This window comes from Rattus norvegicus, chromosome 17 (genome assembly GCF_021556685.1).
Source record: "Rattus norvegicus strain SHRSP/BbbUtx chromosome 17, alternate assembly SHRSP_T2T, whole genome shotgun sequence".
Classification (NCBI taxonomy): Eukaryota; Metazoa; Chordata; class Mammalia; order Rodentia; family Muridae; genus Rattus; species Rattus norvegicus.
The window spans coordinates 50,245,260-50,269,280 of NC_141550.1; the positions used below are offsets into that span (position 1 = coordinate 50,245,260).

General features: G+C 39.7%; 1 long non-coding RNA gene across 1 annotated transcript in view; it reads left to right on the forward strand.

Moving 5' to 3' along the window:
* The first annotated feature begins 377 nt into the window (after positions 1–377).
* LOC148000162 (uncharacterized) overlaps positions 378–24,021 on the forward strand; it is a 47,926-nt gene continuing 24,282 nt past the window's right edge. The window contains exons 1-3 of the long non-coding RNA XR_015641687.1: positions 378–989; positions 1,083–1,229; positions 6,318–6,378. This is a non-coding gene — a long non-coding RNA (uncharacterized LOC148000162). The remainder of the gene's footprint in view (positions 990–1,082; positions 1,230–6,317; positions 6,379–24,021) is intronic.

Below are 24,021 nucleotides of genomic sequence, written 5' to 3' on the forward strand. Positions count from 1 at the left end.
CTGAAATGACTGGACCCTTTAAGCTGGGTCACCTCCCCAGTTTCTGCATCTGTCCATGCTGGGCACCAACCCAGATATCAAACTCAGTACTTGACTGCTTCCCTACTAAGAACCTATTAATAGGAAAGCATTGGAGGACAATTCAGACATCACCGAAGAGTCCTGGTGGGCAGAATAAGATGTTTATACAAGATATATCCAACAAGCAGTTTTAAAACTCCCCATTAGACATCTCTGTTCTTTAAAGTCTCTTGCTCAAAATGTGGTTTCTTGACACTACCTTCATTCCCCTCAACATAACATCCATGTGCTCCCAGTTCCTCCTTATCATTTCCTTTCATAGGGAAAATTTCCTTTCAACTTTGCCACAGCCACTGGCTGCAGCTTGTATATCTAGGCACTTTGTTAGGTGACCCTAGCCCAGGGCTAGTAGCAGCTTTTATTATCTAAGTATGTAGTGACAGTTATGAAAATGTAATTTCATAAGGAGATAACCTCTAAGACCTCATGAAAATAGAGTTGTAGACCTTGAGTATGGTGCCGTTGTAACACCCTCAGATTTGTAAATAAAAAAACTGGCCTTACTCAAGGCAAGAAGATTGATTGCTTTATCCACGTAGCTCTGAAAACCATGCAAGAGATTCTGATAATTCTAGTCCGACTGCACACAGTGCAGCCTGTATCTGGTGAAGTTTGTTTCAGTTTGTGTTTGTTCCTTGTGGCTACTTCTGCTTTTTGGATGTTAAAGCTCATGATTTTTTGCTCAAACTGGAAATAAAGCATGGATAGACAAGAAGAAGAGCAAGTGCAGGTCTCCATTAGCTTTTGCTGCTCCAGTTGTTTCTTTGATAGCAGTGATTGTCAACAGGGGGAAGCAACAAGTGTAATCTTTACAGGCCTCTTGCTCTCTCAGCTATTGAGATCTTGCTTGGCCAGTGCAATGGCTCAGACTTGTATGGTGACAGCCTTCTGGAATTCTGATGATAAAGGTATGTAACCTTTATACCCTTTGTACTTCATTAATTTCAATTTTCCACTCTCTTATTATATCTGTATTTTCTCTTCTCCCTCGCCTGCCCTAGTCATGTAGAACTGTCAGCAGGACAACTTGGGTATCTGACTCTGCTGGACTATACTTAGAAGTCAGGACCCCTAGAAGCTAGAGCTGCTCAGGAGTGAATGCTGGACGTTTGGGCTGCTTAGTGCTACCTGAGTTCTTGAGGACAGAGGTGAGCAGACCACTGTTCCTTCACCTGTCAATTAGTTGTCTGACGGTTTACAGATATGCCTACTGACTGCTTTACTTCAATAATAATGGTTATTCTTGTCCTAGGCTTTCCATCCACTGTTTTCTGTTAAAGTATATTGAATCATTGAGGTTGAGCATCCTTCTTATATTGTCTGAGAAGAGGTGTTTGGACCAAACAGATCAAATTCTTGGCACTGGTTCTAGCTGTTTTTGGGGCATCGTAACTATTTATTTGCCCCACCCACAGTCTTGCCTCTTAGCACCAATCACAGCAGTCTCTCTGCTAGACTATCAGTGGAAGTTCCAATCTTCTTTTCAAGGCATTGATGGGTATTAGAGTTCACTAAGACTTTTGATAGCAAAAATGCTCAAACAAAATGTCTTGAAGAGACTTGCTGGGTTATTCAGGTGCCAGAGCAATCAGCTGTAGTCTTTGTACAGTTGTCTTGAAACCTTTGTAGTATTCAAGGCACAATGGTATAAGGATAGTCCAGTTGACTGTCAGATTGACAATTCTTTTGCCCAAGGCAGCCAGAGACACAAGGGATAGTTTAACCACTGATTACTATGGACTCACATTGTTCCATCCCCAATGTCTTTGCTTAGTACAGGAGCATAAACTTGAAGTGCTTACAATATAAAATTAAGAACATTCTCTTTGTACCAACGGTAATCTAAATAGACTTAACAGTGTTTTCTTAGTGCCTGACACTCAACTGGTGCCCATGGAGAGGTGGGCCCCTCTTATCAGCCTTGATATTGTTCATTACATCATGCAGGAATATCTCTTTTTGCCTTTGTATTCTTAAGTCTTTGTTAGGTTCAAAAATGGATGGTGATGTTGCAGTCTGGTTACCATCCTCCCAGTTTTTGGTGTTTGTTGTGACTAAAGCAGCTAAGCCTCTGGAATCAGAGTTCTGCGTGCCCCTCTGAGAGAGTGGGAGATTAACCTCAAAGGAAGTCTTCTAATCAAATCATTTTATGGTACTGCTGAGGAATAGCACTGGATTTCACCCTCTTCTTGTAGGAAATTTAAAAACGACAGTGCGCAAACTTCAAGCTGAATATTCATTGGTTTACTGAGCAATATGACATTGATTCTGACTATCTGCATATATATATGTATATATAAAGTGGTAATAATAATATAGATTTATATAGTCTACATGTGTTATAGTTTGGATTAAATGGTTTTTCTCTGTGTTATGAAAGTATCTTAGAAACTAGTGTGTATTTACATAGATTCCTTATCATAAATCCCCGTTCTCTGCAAAGATCAAGTTGATTTGACAATGCAATTTATCACAATATCCATCAAAGAGAGAGAAGGATCAAGACAACAAATTAATATTTTAGACACACAATGTATATTATGGAAATCAGGTTAAAAACAAAAAGGAGGTGGGAGATCTATAGAGAAGACACATGGATGCCTTTCATGAAAAACATAAAATCATTTATCTGGATTCTAGGTCAAAGGTTATCGGTAATCTTTGTTTTTTCAAACTATTTTGAATAACAGTTCTTAAATGCTTTAACCTCTCTTCTAGCCCACTATCCACTAGAGATAGTGGAAAATAAACAGTAGAATACTGGGGAAGTGGATCTGTTTAGAAATTGTTCTTTGGAGCAAATCCCATCTGTGTTTCAGGAAATCAGCAATTCAGTTCGCAAGGTTTGGCAACTGCAGCTCGATCCACTCACAAACAGTTTACGACTATGCCAGCAGTTCAGTTCAGTAGTGTCAGGGTAACAAACATGGGTCAGCAGCAGTGGCGCCACCTAGCAGACACAGCAATACCTCAGTCAAATTGACTTGAGTCAGCAGGAGGGTCCAGGACCACCAGGAATGGCAGGAGAAATTCTTTGCTATGCCTCTCAACTAAGAAAATATCAGCAAAGACACAGAGGAGCATTGCAAAGCTAGCTATGCAGAAAGCTTCAGTCACTGTCCACTGAATCCTATTTATACTCCCTCCAAAAACCATGTGCCATTCACCAGTCTTTCCTCACTCTGTGTCTTGCCTCGGCATATGAGTCTGTGTTAGCAAAACTCCATGTGAGTCTGTATTAGTTGACATTACTCTGTCGATTATCCTGAGTCTGAGGAAGTGGCAAAAAGCCACTAGAACACTACCAGAAGTTTTCTGGTGCATTTTTTTCTATGGAGTTATGACAAGCAGAGTTCAACAAGGCAATGTAAGGTAAATACAAGTCTGTCATTACCTAAGAATCCCTCATCATGTGTCCTTTCATGTGCTTGCTTTAGCAAAACATCTTTTCACTTGTGTCTGTCTCAACGGAATGTTCTTTGACACAATGAGTTTTCCAAAGAGACCATTAAGTTTCCACTTCAGTTATTAGCTAGAGAACTGGACACATTAGCATGAAGGCCTTTGATCTACTCCAAAGACAACTAACTATGTTGTGACCAGAACACAGAACCCTACAGTTTTTATCCAGGTTATTATTTATGGATCTTTTCCAGTATCAAAAACTCCAAGGTTTTATCATGTATACAACCTCACATTTTCTCTCCAAACAATGACCTGTCCAGAGCTCTGGGTAAGTTTGATTTTAGAATGTGTCTACTGACATATGACCTTGGTCAAGTGTTGAGTTCTGGTTTTCAGAGATTCTGATAGGCCTGTTCAAAATTTTCACAAGGTTGCACTGCTATCATCTAGAGGTCTTGACTGGACTTGTTTTCTCAAAGGGCAGGAAAAATCCTGAGTACAACAGGCGGCAGCAGGGAAATCCTCAGACATAGAGGACAAGATCAACTGGTGAAGGAAGACTAATTAGAAATGAGAAAAAAAACATGCAGTAAGGGAGAGAGAGAGAGAGAGAGAGAGAGAGAGAGGCAGAGGGCCCCAGGGAGCTGAAGTATCATTGCTCTCTCTCTCTCTCTCTCTCTCTCTCTCTCTCTCTCTCTCTCTCTCAAAGAGACTTTGAGTGGTCTTTGTTCTCAAACTTAGGGTTGGTCAGTTTGAACAAAGACAGGGAGGCTGATAGGCCCACAATTTTTGAGGAAGCATGGACTGATCTGGCCTTGAACTTGTAGAACCAGTTCACTGGCAGGGCTTCTTACTGGCTTCTACCAGGTCTTTAGGGCATGAGTCAGGAATATCAGCAAGAAATAGGAAATTGCTATCATCTCTGTAGCCCTTTTTCTATCTGCCAGCCTGCCAGGTGTATGTCTAATTTCTAGTCCCTCAATGTGACTTTGTCATCTTCAAATTTCACATTTGAGAGCCACTCACTCAAATTACAACAATCAATCCATCAATCAATCAATATTGATATTTTTAGTAAGTATAATTTTGCATTGAGGCATATTCATAGCTAACCTTAGATGTTTGGGGCTTATAGGCTGCAGGTTGGCTATTCCTGTGTACAAGGTGATGCATAACCCATGAAAAGTCATCTAGCACCACTATATGAGGTCATTAAAACTTAAATCTAAACAGCTACTCCCCAAGGGTAATATCTGACTCGAGGATGTATATTTAATAACATGTCTCAAAAAAATTACTCTATTTCTTTACTCTGGCTTAAACCTTTCAGAGACGATTCTGAGCACCTTGCTTTATCTGCCTAATATTTCTAATAAAATGTGTACATTTTCCATAAAAGGTGTGTGTGTGTATGTGTGTGTATGTGTGTGTATGTGTGTGTGCATGTGTGTGTGTATGTGTGTATGTGTGTGTATGTGTGTGTGCATGTGTGTGTATGTGTGTGTGTATGTGTGTGTGTGTGTGTGTGTGTGTGTGTGAAGACATGAAGAACATTCACTTGTGAGCCATAATGAAATGTGGCAGAGCTGTGGAAGGATAGCTGTTCCATCCAGCTGAATTCCCAGACACTTCTGGGTTACGTCACCTCTGTTCTTTTCCTCTCTTGATGGTGAACATGCCAAAACTTTGGATCACATTTGTCAAATAAAGCACTGGTAGGTGGTCATCTGCTTCCGCATGGATTTGTCATTTCATGTCTGCAGCTATGGTGTATTGCAGAGCCAACAGTAGAAGCATAAGCCTTTCTAAGTGGGCAGAGCACTAAATGTTTAAAGTTAGTCAGGGTTAGGTCTAGCACAATTGTCACCTCAAGCAGTACTAGAGAAAATGTCTCACAAAAGGAAGGAGTCTCACAGAACTTCCCTACGTCATGATCTTAGGATTTGTTTCATTAAAAAAAAAGACTTTCTCTGTATGCTTGTGTATGATGCATGCATATATGTGCAGGTGTGTATGGATCACTACATACATGTGGAGGTGAGAGGATATATGAGCTAGTTCTCTCTTTATGTGGGTTCCAGGCATCCAACTCAATTCACTAGGCTCGCACACAAGTGCCTTTGCTCACTGAGCCATCTTGCTCATCTCGTTTCAGGATTTGAAGAAGCAAGTGCCTGGAGACCTGAGGTGTAAGAGAGCAAGACCCACTAACTCTATTTTATCCTTAGGCCTCAGATATTTATTCCAGCCTGGAGAATATGATATGCCTATGCTCTTCTTCCCTAGGGCACTCAGCTCGGTTTGTAATAGTTCATCCTTTAATGTAACATCATCAAGTTTCTCCTACATCACCTTCCCAGTCAGACTGGAGACTGTGGCTAGAACAGTGCTTGGCACACAGAGACTTCCCGCTACAGAAAGACAAAGAAGAAATACATACTCACTAGTGTGTATTGATAAGTCAGTGCCAACTGAATGCTAATAGAAGACAAATGATCCATCAGCACATGTAACTGGGGCCCAAAATTACTAATAACTGTGTAGCATGCATTCCTAAATGTCACAGTAAATACAAATTAGCTTTTCTCATCTGATTCATATTCTAAGTAAAATCTGCTCATTTGGAATTTGAGATTGTCAAGATGTTACAGCAAGTACCTGACGTGCAGATGTAATTTGCAGGTATATTTAGAAAAATGGGCTGTGGAATGCACCTCTGTGCAAAACACAGAGTACAGGCTGACCCTTTGAAAAGCAACCAAGTTAGTTAGTTCTTTAGTATGACTATCTTCTCAATGGTGACACAGTTGAAGGCTTATTTTTTTTTATAGATGAAGCATGGTGGCAACATGAATGAACCACAAATCACTTGGAATTTGAAGAATATTCAAGGTATGGAACAAAAGGTATGATTAGGGAAAGAAAAATACTTTGGTTCCATTGATTCCCTGCTGAATGAAAAAGCGGGTACTCGGACATAAATGGCACCTGGTTGACAAAGCCCAAGAGCTGTTGTGGTAGAGGGAAAGGCAGGGTGTGGAATTGAATCCAATTCCCTTGTGCTGAAAACATCCTTCAGTGGCAATATTTCCTGGCACTGAAGTGGAAAACAAATCACTATTGGAACAGAGAAGAAAGCACCTCTTATCACAACACATCAATAATGCATTCTCCATCGGCCAGATAACAGAGAGGGCATTCTTTACATTTATTTCTGTTCATGCTTAAGAGTTCAACTGATTATTGAGTTTAGTTCAACTTTAAAAAAAATATCTCAGGGGGTTCTAGTGCAGATGAATCCAATCACTCGGTGTAGCCATCCGAAACACTTAGAATGTAAATGGAAAGGCAAAACAACAAATTATCCCTTGTCCTTTCTGAACATTTTTGCCAGTTCTCTGAATATTTTATTCTTTTAAAAGAATTATAGATTTTTACTTGGTTTAGAAAATGTATTTTAGGAGATGCAGGTTCTTATTAAGATGATATTTCAGGCAATGCATGCCTCGATATGTGACCTATAGGAAATAATATAAGTAATTTTGTGCTACCATTTTGGATTAGTTTTCCTGGTTAAAATAAAACCATTGACTGAGGCCTCACAAAGCAACTGGATAAGTCTAGGAGTGGGAGAAGTGCGGGGAAGAGCACACTAATTGCTTGCCTAGTGCCAAACAGTCAGCTATGAAATCAAACATACAAGCAACATTATATAGACTCAACTATTCCTATTTTCATTCCCATGCCCGTTTTTCTAGCAAGGTGCCTTTTTTTTAATGACTCATACATCTAAGCTGAATCATAACATAGTTTTCTCCTAAGGGAAATGACCATTAAGGTGTATCGTTTACATCAACAATCATCTCAACAGATTTAGTAGTACTTGTGCGGTGGGTGCTTGTACATATTGCACCCATGCGTGTGTGTGTATATGTGTGAGTGTGAGTGTGTGTGTGTGTGTGTGTGTGTGTGTGTGTGTGTGTGTGTGTGTGTGTGTGTGTTGGGCCTTGGGTATGCTTGACAAGTGGGCAGCTATCCAGTCCTGCGTTCATGCTTCCATTCTGCAAATACTCTGACTTACTGTTGGGATGTAAAGAGTGAACCTAAACTCATAGGACCTTGATCTTTTTTATAGGAATGGAGGGTATTAAATATTTAAGAGTCGATGAGGTAAAGTTAAGAATGTTGTTCTAGGCATATGGGAAATAGGTTTGCATTCATTGTCTTCTTGATGACTACTTATTACTATATTAGGAGGAAACATTTTTAAAACTATTACTGCTGGGTACTGCAGAACGGGAGTATTATGTCCATGGACAGAGAATGATAAATATAGAGAAAACATATCAGGCTGCAATTAGGGCCATGGTGCCCCATTTTCATGGTACCTGGCCCTGAGCTGTTTGAGAAAGAGGAGGCATTTTCAATAGAAGAATAGGAATATGGAAGGGGCCTGTGAGCTACGGAGACTCCTAAGAAGACAGTGAGCTTTGCCATTTTCTTTTTTCTCCATCTTTATTAACTTGGGTATTTCTTATTTACATTTCAATTGTTATTCCCTTTCCCGGTTTCTGGGCCAACATCCCCCTAACCCCTCCACCTCCCCTTCTATATGAGTGTTCCCCTCCCCATCCTCCCCCCACTATCACCCTGCCCCCAAATTCACATTCACTGGGGGTTCAGTCTTGGCAGGACAAAGGGCTTCCCCTTCCACTGGTGCTCTTACTAGGCTATTCATTGCTACCTATGAGGTCAGAGTCCAGGGTCAGTCCATGTATAGTCTTTGGTTAGTGGCTTAGTCCCTGGAAGCTCTGGTTGGTTGGCATTGTTGTTCATATGAGGCCTCAAGCCCCTTCAAGCTCTTTCAGTCCTTTCTAAGATTCCTTCAACGGGGGTCCCATTCTCAGTTCAGTGGTTTGCTGCTGGCATTTGCCTATGTATTTGCTGTATTCTGGCTGTGTCTCTCAGGAGAGATCTACATGTGGTTCCTGTGAGCCTGCACTTCTTTTTTTTTGGGGGGGGGTTCTAATTGTGTATTCTGTTTATTCTGCAAGTACTTATCTGGTAATTCATAATTTACCAGAACAAGTTTCTATTTGCACAGGCTGCTAACAGATTCATAGTCTGAAGAATTCACAAATAGCTTATGTTCCTCTGTGGGGATCACGAGTTCCCACGAGCTACCAACCACACCCGAGCCTGCACTTCTGTGCTTCATCCATCTTATCTAGTTTGGTGGCTGTATATGTTTGGGCCACATGTGGGGCAGCCTCTGAATGGGTGTTCCTTCTGCCTCTGTTCTACACTTTGCCTCCCTATTCCCTCCCAAGGGTATTCTTGTTCCCCTTTTAAAGAAAAAGTAAAGCATTCTAATCACTGAGAACAATTCTGTCTCAATATTCTGCAATATTTGGACTATAGTAAAGGAGACAACAAGAGGGTTGGTTTGATGTGAGCAAGATCTGGATGCTTATGAATTTTCTAATAAAGCTTGGACTTTGTTGTCAGAGCAACAATATCTCAGTGTACTCTTTAAAGGAATAACTTCATGTTTAGATTACAGACGTTTTACCTGCTCGGTGTAGGGAGATACAGAAAACATGAAAGTAAATGACATTTCTTCATCTCAATTCACTCAGATGTCAGTGCTCTTTTTGATGTAATTCCATTGAATTAGTTTCACTATACTGGCTTCTGTTATTATGGGCATTGCATATTTATCATATAAAATAGAAAAATGCAGATTACTGAAACCAAAATAAAACACCAAAATTTTAGAAATTAACCATACACAGCTGTAGCATCAAGTAGGAAAATTGGCCTTTTACCTACAGAGGGAAATAGCATAAACATTTATTTTAATTCATAAGTCAGGGAAATCCCAAAATCTGTAAGAATTTTTTTCTAAGGGTGAAAGGAAATAGAATAAAGAAGATAATGCTGGAAGACAGATGATTTAGTATACATCTCATTTAGAAGATTTAACTTTGAATCTATGTATATTCTTTACATAATGATAATAAAATTAATATATAAAAGGGTAAAATAGCATGAATGTGTGCCTAAATCTAGACAGAGTTGGAGAAAAATGATTCAAGTATTATTTTAAACAATGACTTACTTTTTCTGGCTGGTGCCTTCTGCAGGGGCAGATCACTAGCTTGACTGCTTCCCTGAAGACACCAGAGGCTGAAGGCATCCCAGGAGTTCCTCTGAACATAGGGCAACTGGGCAACTGACACCACAGTCTGAAGACCTCCCAGGGGCTCCACTGCATGCAGAGCAACTGACCTAACACTCTGAAAGCCTTCCTGGAGACTGCACACAGGACAACAGACCCCACAGTCTGAAGGCCTCCCTGGAGAACACACGGCAACAGCTTGACCGCTCTTCTGAAGACCCCATAGTCTGAAGGCCTCCCAGAAGAGCCACTGCAGGCAGGGCAACACACCACCACATACATGCTCCTATAAAGACCCCATAGTCTGAAGGCCCAACAGCAGGTCTGCTACAACCAGAGCCACAGGCCTACCAGGAGACCTGAAGCATCCCAAGGACACAAGAGGCAGGCTCCACACAGAGACACCCAAACCAGCAAACACCAGGGATAACCAGAGCTACGAGGCAAGTATAAGACCATAAGTAACAGAAGCCTTGGCATCATCAGAACCCAGTTCTTCCACCACAGCAAGCCCTGGATACATCAACACACTTGAAAATCAGGAAGCTGATTTAAAATTCTATCTTATGAAGACATACAGTCCTTTAAGGAGGATATAAATAACTCACTGAAAGAAACACAGGAAAACACAGGTAAATGAATAGAAGCTCTTAAAGAGGAAACAAATACATCCCTTAAGGAAATATAGGAAAACACAAACAGGTGGAGGAATCGAACAAAGCTATCCAAGACCTAAAAGTGAAAGTAGAAACAATAAAGAGAACACAAATGGAGGCAAACCTAGGAAAGAGGTCAGGAATTACAGATATAAGCAACACCAACAGAATAAAAGAGATAGAAGAAAATCTCAGGTGTAGAAGATACCTTAGCAGATGTTGGTACAACTGTCAAAGAAAATTCAAAACATAAAAAACTTCTAACCCAAAACATCCAGGAAATCCATGACACAGTGGAAAGACAAAATCTAAGAATAGTAGGAATAGAGAGGAGCAAACATTCCCAACTCAAAGGACCCAGAAATGTCTTCAACAAAATCATAGAAGAAAACTTCTCCAACCTAAAGAAAGAGATGCCCATAAATATACAAGAAGCCTATAGAACGCCAAATAAATTGAACCAGAAAATAAAATCCTCTTGTCATGTAGTAATCAAAACACTAAATGCACAGAAGAAAGAATGTTAAAAGCTGCAAGAAAAAAAGGGCCAAGTAACTTATGAAGGCAGACCTATCAGAATTACACCAGACGTCTCAACAGAGACACTAAAAGCCAGAAGAGCATGGATAGAAGTCATGCAGACTCTAAGTGAACACAAATGCCATCCCAGGCAAAATTATCAATCAATATAAATGGAGAAAACAAAATATTCCAAAATTCCAACCAAATTCAAACAATATCTAGCTATCAACCTAGCCCTACAGAGGACTCTAGAAGGAAACTTCTAATACAAGAATGATACCTACACCAAAGGTAAAAAAACAAGATATTAATCATCTTAAAACAAGTCCAAAAGGAGAGAATCACATGAACATAATGCTACCTACAAAAATAAGCAAAACAGTAGCTAACAATCATCTGGCTTTAATATCTCTGAATATCAATGGATTCAACTCACCTACAAAAAGACATAAGCTAACAGACTGCATATATAAACAGGATGCAGCATTTTGCTGCATATAAGAAACATACTTCAATAACAAAGACAGACACTACCTCAGAGTAAAGGGCTGGAAAAAAGTATTCTAAGCCAATGGTCCCAAGAAACAAACTGGAGTTGTCATCCTAATATCCAATAAAATAGTCTTTCAACCAAAGGTTATCAAGCTAGATAGGTAAGGATACTTCATAGTCATCAAAGGAAAAATCTACGAAGATGAACTCTTAATTCTGAACATCTATGCCCCAATTGCAAGGGCATCCACATTCAGAAAACAAACTTTACTAAAGCCCAAAACACATATTGAACCTTACACAGTAATAGTGGGAGACTTCAGCATTCCACTCTCACTAGCAGACAGGTCATTGAAACAGAAAATGAACAGAGACTCAGTGAAACTAATAGAAGTTATGAACCAAATGGATTTAACAGATATCTACAGAACATTTTACCCTAAAACAGAAGAATACACTTCTCAGCACTTCATGGCACCTTCTCTAAAATTGACCATATAATCTGTCACAAAACAGGCCTCAACTGATACAAGAAGATTGAAATAATAGCATGCATCTTATCAGATCACCATGGCCTAAGGCTGATCTTCAATAACAACAACAAAACAACAGAAAGCCCACATACCTATGGAAATGGAACAACTCTCTAGTCAATGACAACTTGGTCAGAGATGAAATAAAGAAAGAAATTAAAGTCTTCCTGGAATTCAATTAAAATAAGGACACAGCAGACCCAAACTTATAGAATAGAATGAAAGCAGTTCCAAGAGGAAAATTCATAGCACTAAGTATCCTGGTAATGAAATTGTAGAGATCCTACACTAGCAACTTAACAGCACTGAGAGCTTTAGAACAAAAAGAAGCAAATACACCCAAGAGGAGTAGAATGCAGGAAATAATCAAGCTCAGGGCTGAAATCAACCAAATAGAAACAAAGAGAACTATGCAAAGAATCAACAAAACCTAAAGCTAGTTCTTTGAGAGAATCAACAAGATAGATTAAACCCTTAGCCAAACTAACTGAAGGACCTAGAGAGAATATCCAAATTAACAATACCAGAAATAAAAAGCAAGACATAAGAACAGAAACTGAGGAAATTAAAAAAAAAACAAAAAACAAAAAACAAAAAACCAACCAGATCCTACTACAAAAGCCTATACTCAACAAAACTGAAAAAAATCTAGATGAAATGGATGATTTTCCAGATTCATATCCCCTAAGGAAATAGAAGAATTGATTAAAAATCTCCCAAGCAAAGAAAGTTCAGGGCCAGATGGCTGTAGTGCAGAATTCTACCAGACCTTCAAAGAACACCTAATAACAATATTCCTCAAACTATTCCATAAAATAGAAACAGAAAGAGTACTATCTAATTCATTCTATGAAGCCACACAAGGACCCAACAAAAAATAGAACTTATGGATATTAAGGAAAAATACTCAATAAAATTCTTGCAAGCTGAATCCAAGAACATATCAAAACCGTCATTTACCACAATCAAGTAAGCTTCATCCCAGGTGTGCAAGTCTGGTTCAATATATGAAAATCCATTAATGTAATCCACTATATAAACAAAATCAAAGAAAAATATCATACGATCATCTTCTTAGATGCTGAAAAGCATTTGGCAAAATACAACACGCCTTCATGTTAAAAGTATTGGAGAGATCAGGAATTCAAGGCCTTTATCTAAACATAATAAAAGTGATTTACAGCAAACCAACAGCCAATATCAAATTAAATGGAGAGACACTTGAAGCAATTGCACTAAAATCGGGGGGCAAGACAAGGCTTTCCACTCTCCCCATATCTATTCAATTTAGTACTCGAAGCCCTAGCTAAAGCAATAAGAAAACAAAAAGAGGTCTAGGGGATACAAATCGGAAGAGAAGAAGTCAAGGTATCACTATTTGTAGATGATATGATATGATATGATATGATATGATATGATATGATGGTATACATAAGCAACCCCCGAAATTCTACCAGAGAACTTTTTAAACTGACAGACAACTGGTAAAGTAGCCAGGTAAATAATTAACTCAAATAAATTAGTGTCCTTCCTTTATTTAAATGATAAAGAGACTCAGCAAGAAATTAGGGAAAGGACACTCTTCACAATAGCTACAAATAATATAAAATATCTTGGGGCAACTCTAACCAAACAAGTGAATGATCTGTATGACAATAACTTCAAGTATTTCAAGAAAGAAATCAAAGAATATCTCAGAAAATGGAGAGATCGCCCATGTTCCTGGACTGGCGGAAATAATAGCAAAAATTGTCATATTACCAAAGGCAATCTACAGATTCAACACAATTTCCATCTAAATCCCAACACAATTCTTCAAAATTCTCAAATTCATCTGGAAAAAAAAACAGGATAGCAAAAACAATTTTTAACAATAAAAGAACTTCTGGGGAGATCACTATTCCTGACCTCAAGCCTCACTACAGAGCAATAGTGATAAAAACTGCATGGTATTGGTATAGAGACAGACATGTTGATCAGTGAAATAGAATTGAAGACCCAGAAAGAAAATCACACACTGACAGACATTTGATCTTTGACAAAGAAGCCAAAAATATACAATGTAAAAAGAAAGCATCTTCAATAAATGTTTCTAGTCTATCAGTCTGTACATAGAAAAATTAAAATAAATCCATATTTGTCACCTTGCACAAACTCAAGTCTAAGTGGATCAAGGACCTCTACATACAACCAGATACATGAATCTAATAGAAGAGAAATTAGGAAAGAGCTTTGAATTCATTGGCATGGAGGGAATATTTTCTAAACAGAACTCCAATGGCTCCGGCTCTAAGATCAAGAATTGATAAATAAAACCTCATTAAACTGTAAAGCTTTTGTAAAGCAAAGGACACAGTCAATAGGACAAATTGGCAACCTACAGATTGGGAAAAAAAAAACAACAACCCTTCACTAACCCCATATCTGATAAAGGTCTAATATTCAAAATATTCAAGAAGCTCACCACCAAGAAACTAAACAACCCAATCAAAAAATGGGATATAAAACTAAGCAGAGAATTCACAACAAAGGAATCTTGAATGGCTGAGAAGCACTTAAAGAAATGTTCATAGTCCTTAGTTATCAGGAAAATGCAAATCAAAATGACCAGGAGATTCCACTTTATACCAATCAGAATGGCTAGGATCAAAAACTCAGGTGACAGCACATGTTGGGAAGGAAGTGGAGAAAGAGGAACACTCCTGCATTGCTGGTGGAATTGCAAAGTGGTACAACTACTCTGGAAATCCATATGTATACTCCTCAGAAAATTGGAAATAGATATACCTCGGCTATAACATTCTTGGGCATATACCCAAAAGATGCCCCTCCATGTCACAGGGCATGTGTTCCACTATGTTCATAGCAGTCTTATTTGTGATACCTAGAAGCTTGAAACAACCCAGATGTCCCAAAATGGAAGAATGGATACAGAAAATATGATTCTTTTACACAATGAAATACTACTCAGCTTTTAAGAACAAGGCCATCCCACGTTTTACAGGCAAATGGGTGGAACTAGAAAATATCATCCTGAGTGAGGTAACTCAGACCCAAAAGGACATGCATGATATATACTTACCAATAAGTGTATATTAGCCAAAATAATACAGAATAGCCAGGATACAATCTATAGAACTCATGAAGGCTAACAAGCTGAAGGGCCCAAGAGAGGATGTCTCAATCCCACTTGGGAGGGAAAAGAAAGCAATCACAGGAGGGCGAGGGAGGGACCTGGGTGGGAAAGGCAACAGGGAAGGGAAGAGGGGAACATGATCAGTTATTTGATGGGGGAAAAGGACTGAAACTCTGAGGGCCAGCAGAAATAATGGAAACAGGCAACCTTGGGATGTAGGATGTATGTGTGTTGCGGTGGGGTGATGGGGGCTCTAGAATGTACCAGAGACCTGGGAGGTGAGACTCTCAAGACTCCAAGGGAGGGACCTTAGATGAAATGCCCTACAGTGTGGAGAGGGAACTTGTAGAGCTCTCCTCCAATAGAAAGACAGGGCATCAAATAGAGGGATGGGGTTGCCATCCCACAGTCAAAAAATGACCTAGCATGGTCCCTGCCTGAAAAAACTGCAGGGACAAAACTGGAGAAGAGCCTGAGGAAAAGGAGGTGCAGTGACAGGCCAAAATTGGGATCCAGCTCAGGGGAGGCCCCAAGGACTGACATTAATACTGATGCTATGGTGTGGTCACAAACAGTACTCTATCATAACTGCCCGCTGATAGGCCGAACAAGCAGCTGAAAGAGTCAGATAAAGATATTTATACACAGCCAATGAACAGCAGCTGGTGGTTGGATTAAGTAAAGCTGGAAGACGCTGAGGAGGAGAGCGATGCTATAGGAAGACCAGAAGTGTCAATTAACCTGGATCCCCAAGATTGCTCAGACAGCAGCTGATATAACCTCCCACCCCAACACATATACAGCAGAGGACTGATGGGTCTGGACTAGAGAAGATGCAGTTACCCCTGGAGAGACCTGGGGCACCAGGAGGTCTGGTGGGTACGGACATCCTCGCGGAGTGGGGGTGGTGGTGGTAGGATATGGGATGTGCAACAGTTGGAGGGTGGACCAGGAGGGGAATAAAACAGTGAAAAAATAAAAAATAAATAAAATTGTATGAATTACTGTTATATTCTTTGTGGGAAGACATATCCCACAGAGAGTAATCACAACTGAGGAATTCAAAGCTGTGCTCAGAGTTGATACAATTGTCTGACTGAAATGATAAATCAATATATATGTATATATATTGTACATTCATGTGTATGTGAACATACTTATAAACATGTATGTGTTGGAGTAAAGGAAATTATTTAGTTATACTAATGTTAAGTTTTAAACCAATATTTTTAGTGTGTGAGGAAAGAGATTCAAACATGAAGTCAAAGAAATTTCACAGCTGTGTATGCTACCAAATTTGACTTCTCAATGCCACTGTGGACTCTATAAATTCCTGGTGCATTTTGTTTTGCAAGTTACACTTTTCTTATTTTTTTTCCTCCAGAAAATGTCTAGCAGCAACTTGAAAAAAATGATTATCCCAAGTGTCTAGTCCACAGTTCCCAAATCCCAGTTCTCATAAAGGAATCCATGCTCTCTTGAGAAATGACCTGTTCCAAGTTTGTGATGGCAGATATGCAAAATAAGTCCAGAACCTTGGTCTGGCAGGTTAGGAAGTCACTGGAAAACATTCCGGTCACATCTAAAAGATCTGAGCGCCTTCTTATTTTAAAAAAGGGTAACTGGGCCACTGATATGGATTTTAATGGTAATGCCATGAAACATACCAAATATATTTAAATCCATGTGTCCAGAGTAGTGCTGTGAACCACAACATAAATCCAATGAACACCACTGGGAGATGGGGAAAAAAATCTCCCTAACAAACAATAAAGGAAAGGAAAATATTTATTTTGCCCTTTGTATGCTAACTATAAGTTATAGCCATATACACACACACAGAAAAATGGCTCAGATTGACTATGACCCTTTCAAGGTGAACCTGATGACAGATTTCATTACAGAAAAATACAATCAAGAGGTATTATGTATCTTTTCAGGTGACATGAAGCTATGAAATATTCTTTCCAGATGTCAACCCCAAATCTCTTGTAGCCTGCAAAGGCTCAGGAAACACCAGGGACAGGACTGCAGGTGAGGCAGTGAGCTGTGCCACACCCAGAAATCCCAGTGTGTGGAAGGCTGGAGAACAGTGACCATACCCAGAAAGCCCCATGTGCGGAAGGCTGGAGCACAAGTGACCCACTTGCATCACAGCAAGAATTGCAAATAAAAATACTGAGGAGTGTGGGTAGCCTACAGATGAGTGGATATAGAAATTCTGAGCTGGATCAACCAGGATAAAGGGTATGCTTTGCCTGGGTTTTGATTCAAACAAGCCACCCTCAAAAGCAAACACTATGAAATTCAGCCAACGACAAAAATCTGCATTTTTGGAAAATCTGAATTCTAACTGGATATATCAAGATGCCAATATTATGAAGAATACTAAGATATTGTTCTTTTCTGTAGAGAAAATGGAGAAGTGGATATGGGGAAGTAGGGGGAGGTTGGGGGAGTGGAAGGAGGGAAAACTGTGGTTAGGATGTATTGTAAGAGAAAAGAATCTATTTTTAATAAAAAATTTGAAAGATAACGAGAAACCATGGTTTTAGGTGTGAAAATAAGAAATTTATTTTTAAAAAGTTTTATATTTATGACTGACACATTTATTAATAAAGTGCTGCAATACATTTTTCAAAAATGTATTTTTGGTAGGAATGATGGAGATAAAAATGAAACAAGATATGCTTCGCTTAGAATTATTGAAGCTTAAACAATGGATGCTTGCAGTCCCTTGTACCATTCTTTGTATTCTTATACTTCCATTGTGAACAGACACACACATACACACACAGACACACTCACACACAGACACACACACACTCACACACACACAGACACACTCACACACAGACACACACACAGACACACTCACACACAGACACACACACACTCACACACACAGACACACTCACACACAGACACACACACAGACACACACACAGACACACAGACACACACACACACACACACACACACACACACACACACACACACTAGGAGGCTTCATATGCTTAAGCTGAAGAGATTCCCCATAGTGTGTTTTGAGGACTCCCTGTAAGAAATTCCCCTTTATCTTGACCTATTGGAGACTAGGCAGTTTACTTTTGCAGAGTTAGCAAACACGTTTCAGTGACTAATTATATTCATGAATGTGTGTCCCTGTGTAAGTTGCTTGTGAATGCATTCTGTGTTCATGTGTATACCTGTGGAGGTCATGACACAACCTTGGGTGCTGCTCATCAGCTTCCACCTTGTTTGAGACAGGGTCTCCTTATTGATTCCTGTTCTGTATGCCAGGGTAGCTGGCCCGAGTACAGAAGGTTGTTCTGTTTCTACCTTCCATCTCACAGAAAGCAGTAGTAGTACAGATTTTTGCTACCACACAGGGCTCATGTCTCTGAGGAATTCAAACTAGGGTTGTAATTCTTGCTTGGCAAGCATTTGACCCACTGAGCCACCCTCCCCCCAAAAACAAAAGAAACAAACTTTGGTCTCATCACTTTCTAGTGCAGCACTAAGAATTCTGTTTTTCAATGCTCAGGATTTGACTTTAGTTACTGTTTTCTTTCAGAATCACATAAATACAACATACATCCTATAAATTCTGCAGTTGCCCATATATCTGGCATGCATGCAAAAATTTGACAAGTGCTGATAACTGGTCACAGAACTGCTTGCTACATGTTCTAGACTGACAGATGATTTACGGGATATGCAAAAGTAGATACAGGGCCTTTTCCTTTCTGAAAGTGGCACATATGAGATGCCTGGAACATTGGAGAGCAGCTAGATACTGACATGCTTTCTAGCTGTGTGCCAATTGTCTAAAAGAAGAAAAGAAGACTGTAGTCATGGCACAAAGAGAACAATCTGTTTTCCTGGGCTTTGGAGGCATGTTAGTATAGGTATAGAATGCAAAATGGGCTTTAATAGACATGAATTGACTAGGATCCAATCTAACAATTTTGGCTTTTTCTAAGACCCTGGCTATCTTACACACTGCCCCAATGGAGACCTGTTGTGCTGGCACATTCTCAGCGTTATCCTAGTTGAGGTTAGAAATATTTATCTAAATGATTCATTTTCTGGGTCATTACTAAAATTGTACTATTCAACAAATGCATGTGCATGTATTATGTGTCAGTCACAGCATTAAAAGTGAGGCGACATATTGGAGAAATCACATACTGTTTGAGCAGCCTAAAATGATGGACTATGAGAAAGATGGCTATTTGTCAAGTAAATACACACACACACACACACACACACACACACACACACACACACACATACACAGTGCAACCTACAACATGCTTTAAAATAATAGCACATTTCTTTTGGGGGAACTGTATGACCAGGGAACCCAGTGATCCCAAGCTGTGGCTGAGATCAGAAGGCTGATCAGCTTTACTGAGAGGGTAGAGCCGTGCAATGTCTGAGAGCTATTGGAGATATTTAACTCCATTGGGCGAGCATTTTCTGGGATTTCCAGGCATGGGTAGGTGGATGAAACTTTGTTCGGTTTGTGTTTTTCAGACATAACTCTTGACGAAGTGCTTTCCAGTGTAGTCTCTGCCCACAGACTTCTTGCTTTACTAATTTAGTCTTTACTATCACCCTGTTGGTATTTCAGGATTGGATATAGAGGGTTGTAGCACTTATTCAAGAGCTTTGAAGGTGAGAAAGCAGCAGTGTGAACTCCTAGGCAAAGGAGGGTTGGACTTGGTTCAGTGACACACAGCTTCACACATTGTCAGAGCAAATCGCGGCTTATCTTTTGGGGAAGGAATCTGGCCCAAATATTGGGCAACAACATACCCCCGGGACAAGGAAGTGCTGCAGGCTGCTCAGATAATAAGGCTGCAGGAGACGATGGAACTGCCGGACAGCCAAGCACACCCATGGCAGTGCTGTTGGCCTCACAAGGTGAGGTAATGAACCTCAGAAGCTCCTGACTCCAGTGCTTACCTTCTTCAGTGGAAGGGTGAAGAGCTAATAGGGGCATTGAAGTAGCAGGTGGAATATGGCTTCTTTAACCCATGGAGATGTGCTTTAAACACAAAATAGCAAAAGGGATTCAGAGTATTTGAGGGAAGATCAAGTTGAGATAAGGAAGCAGAGAAGAGAGCATAAAAACCTTAATCAGCCAGCCTTTATTAGGCACCAAGTGAATGCGTACATAAATAATGTACTGAGTGCTTTATATAATCAGAAACACTATTATGTTAGTATACTATATGTGGTTTCTTTTGAGATTTTCATATATGAATATTAAATTTGTATTATTTCTCCCCTCCCTTTCTCCTCTCTAACACTTCCCACGGCCCCTTACTCCTCAAATTCATGATTTCTTATTCTGTAATTCCTGTTATATATGTGCACATAAATACAAATTCATACATACATCCTGTAGAGTTTATTTAGTACATATGTGCATATGTATATATGTTTAGAGTTGACCACTTGGGATTAACCTCTCCTAGGGCTTAACATTGGAGAAGGCTGATTCTGCCTTTTAGTAGCCATTAGTTGTTTGTTGTTCTTCATCTAGAGGTGGGTGTTTGTGAGATTTGCCTCATTCATGTCTGTGGGTCAGTTCCTATTATTGCTAATCAGGTTTTGATTAGGCAACCTCTTTGCTGAAATTCCTAGGGTGCTGCTTTCCTGTCTTGCATAATAGGCCCAATCTCACAGAAGACATCCTGGTTCTCTTGCTCTTACAATTTTTCTACCCCTTCTTCCAAGATGTCCGTGAGCCTTAGGGATAGGGGTTGTAATACATTAACTGATACCAGGTACTCTATGGTCAGCTGGTCCCTGGATTTTGACAAGTTGTGGTTTTCTGCGATGTTCTCTATCTGCTTCAAAAAGAAGCTTCTTGATGACAGGACAGAGTTACACTTGCCTGCAGGTATAAGAAGGAACATTTAGAGTGAACTTAGGAATTACACTGGTTTAGGGCAGTGGCACTAATAGAACCTATCTAGGGCCTCTGGCCTCACTAGCCATGGCTATTGGACTGGGTTTACTCTGTGAATCCTACATTTCTTCCTGTTGAGCAGACAGCTGCTGCATACCCCTGGGGTATAATGGCTCTTCGGAACCTTTCAGGATAGCTTGTCATTCTGGATATTGCTGTTGCTTGTAGGTATTACAGGTGTGTTGCTATTACTATGGGTTGTTTTTCTCCTTGGGCAGCTTGCATAGCTCCTCCCAGTACTTTGAGAGCTAGTTCTCCGGGAGGAGGCTTCCAGGTCAGCTCCAGCTCTATTCATCCAAGTCCTCTGTCTGACATGTGTGCTGTCCTTATACCTGCAGTTTCTGGGAGGTGACCAGAGGAGATGGCTATATCCTGTATTTTTGGGGAGATGCTTGTGCTATTCTGACCAATGACTTTGAAGGAGGTTTCCCTTTCTTGGCATTGGAGGTTTTGTTAAATTCTATAGCTTTGGTGGGGAGCATTGTCACCTCAAATGGTATAACTTCGTTTAAGCTGCATGAATATATTTGTATATATATGTAAGTATGTTGTATGTATAGATGCATTCATTATTTATGTAATTTTAAGTGAACATTAAATTATAATTTCTTATGGCTTTCCCAAACATCCTTAGTGTTATTTAACCCTCCTCCCTCCTTCTCCCCTCCCTATTGAAGTCTCCCTTCACGTTTTTTCCATTTGTCCCTTTTTATTGCCCATGTTTTCTACTTGTTTCTTCTCTGGAGATGGATACATTTTTAAAGTCAGTTGTTCCACTGTGAAAAGTGCCTCACACAACTTGAGAGGAAGACAGATTCACTTTGACTTACAGCTTCAGTCTGCTTTCACAGAACCCTGTTGCTTCAGCTCTCTGATGTCACAGTGTGTCACGGTGGAAATTCATGGGATAGGAAACCTGTTTACTTAGTGGCAGCAAAAAGCAGAAAGAGTCAGGGTCCCAATATCCCCTCAAGGGTAACTCCAACAGCATAACTTTCATAGGTTGTGTGCCACCTCTTAAAGGTTCTACTAACACCCAATAGCACCACAGGCGAAATAAAATAAACTTTTAGCTCCTGGGCCTCTGGGGGAACATTCAAGATTCAAACTATAGTACTGTTGTGTATATTTCATATATATATATATATATGTATATATATGTATATATGTGGGTGTGCATGTGTGTATGTATATATGTGTATATATGTGTGTGTGTGTGTGTGTGTGTGTGCGCACACGTGTGTTTTGTTTTATATTTGCATGCATCATGTTCACATATATGTTTTCTTTAAATCCATCGGGAAGACTTTTAAGTACTTTGTAGCCATTCCAATGATCTGGGTCAGTGCTTGTGCTATTTTTACTAAACCACACAGAAATAATGATTATGTAAGTGTCCTTAGCTGTTTCATCTGCCATTTTGTTTGGTTTGGTAGAGCTCAGGTCAGGGGATTGGTCCTATCCTCTCCACTGTGACAGCTCTCTTTAACCATGCTATGGTCAGGAGTGTTCTTGTTTGCCCAGGCTGGGTGGAGCAGCCAGCCTTTGTCCTCGTGTTATTTATCCTGTGTGTAGGTGTTTTGATCAGGGAGCTGAATTTTATTCAGATCCTGCTTTTTCAAACCTCTCCGACTTTTCCCCAGACTCTCACAGGAGTGTATAGCACACACTGCATTTGAATCTTTTTGGCGCAATTTTGGTAGGTTTCCATGTCTTTGGAGAGTTCTTTGGGTTATAAACAGGAAAAAAAGTTTTTTATAAGCAGCATATTATCCCTCAAAGGCATCTTTTATTAAAATTTCGTTTTTAGCATAAGTAAACAAACAAAAATCCCTAGAGGAAATGGCTCCACCTGTGACACCATCATAGCCTTTTGTAGGAAGAGAGGCAGTGTTTCTACAAAGTGGTTGTCTCCCTGGTGGCCACTAGGAAGCAGCTTTGGATAAGGTCATGTAACCTTGACTGGCAATTAAATGACTAGGGTTCATTCTAGCCTCTCGCTGTCAGGAGCACTTCCAAGAAATAAGATGACTACAAGTCAGGAGCCATCATTTTGGCTTTATCACTGACTGTGTGAGAAGACTGAACAAGTCAATTCATTGCTGTAATCCAATTTCCTCTACTAGAAAATGTGTGTGTGGCACATGTATGATATAGGCAGAAGTTGGTGTCCAAGGTCTTCATTGATTTTTCTCCCCCTGCATGCTGAGGCTGAGTCTTTCACTTGTCTAGCATTCAGCAGTTTGGTTAGTCTACCCACTTGCCCTGGAGGTCCTGTGTCTTTGACTATCTAGTGGTAGGTTTAGAGGGGAGCTGCCGTGCTGATGCTGTATTGTAGGGGCCGAGGATCTGACCTCCCCGCTGCACACTTGTGTAGTGCACACTCTGTACTTGGTCACAGTTCAGCCCACTGAAGTTTTGTTTTATAGAAGACATTGTTTTTCTTCCATGTGCATTCTAGAATTCTTTTTTTTTTACAGCTATTGAAAATTTTAGTAAGAATTTCAAAATTTTTGAGAAATTTAAAATAAACATAAAATATATAACCAGAAAATCTATATAATATATCTATTAAATGTAGCATAGTATTCATGTGTGTCTATGTGCATGTAACAGTAATAATTAAAAAAACTTAAGTCATGAATTTGACAGGGAGATTGAGGTAGCAGAAACCAGGGGACAGTGGCAGGGGTAGAAATGATGTCTATAAGGTGCACGTGTTCAGAATTCTCAAAAAGTAATAAGTGAAAGAAATAAAGCAGAAAAGGTACTTAGGAAAGAAGCAAATATATGGCAAAGAAATAAACAGGTAAAGCTTGAACAAAACAACACATGAATATAAAAATACACAAGAAGGTCTTTGTTTCTGGTCTTCTTAGTCTCTCTGTAGCTGATAAATCTTAACTATAAAGATGATTCTCCAAACACTGAATTTGTAAGGTTTGTAAGGACCCCAAAGATGTGGCATCTACCAAACGAATCTACAAGCTTTTTGGGTCTTAGATAAATAACATTTAGCTCAAATGAGA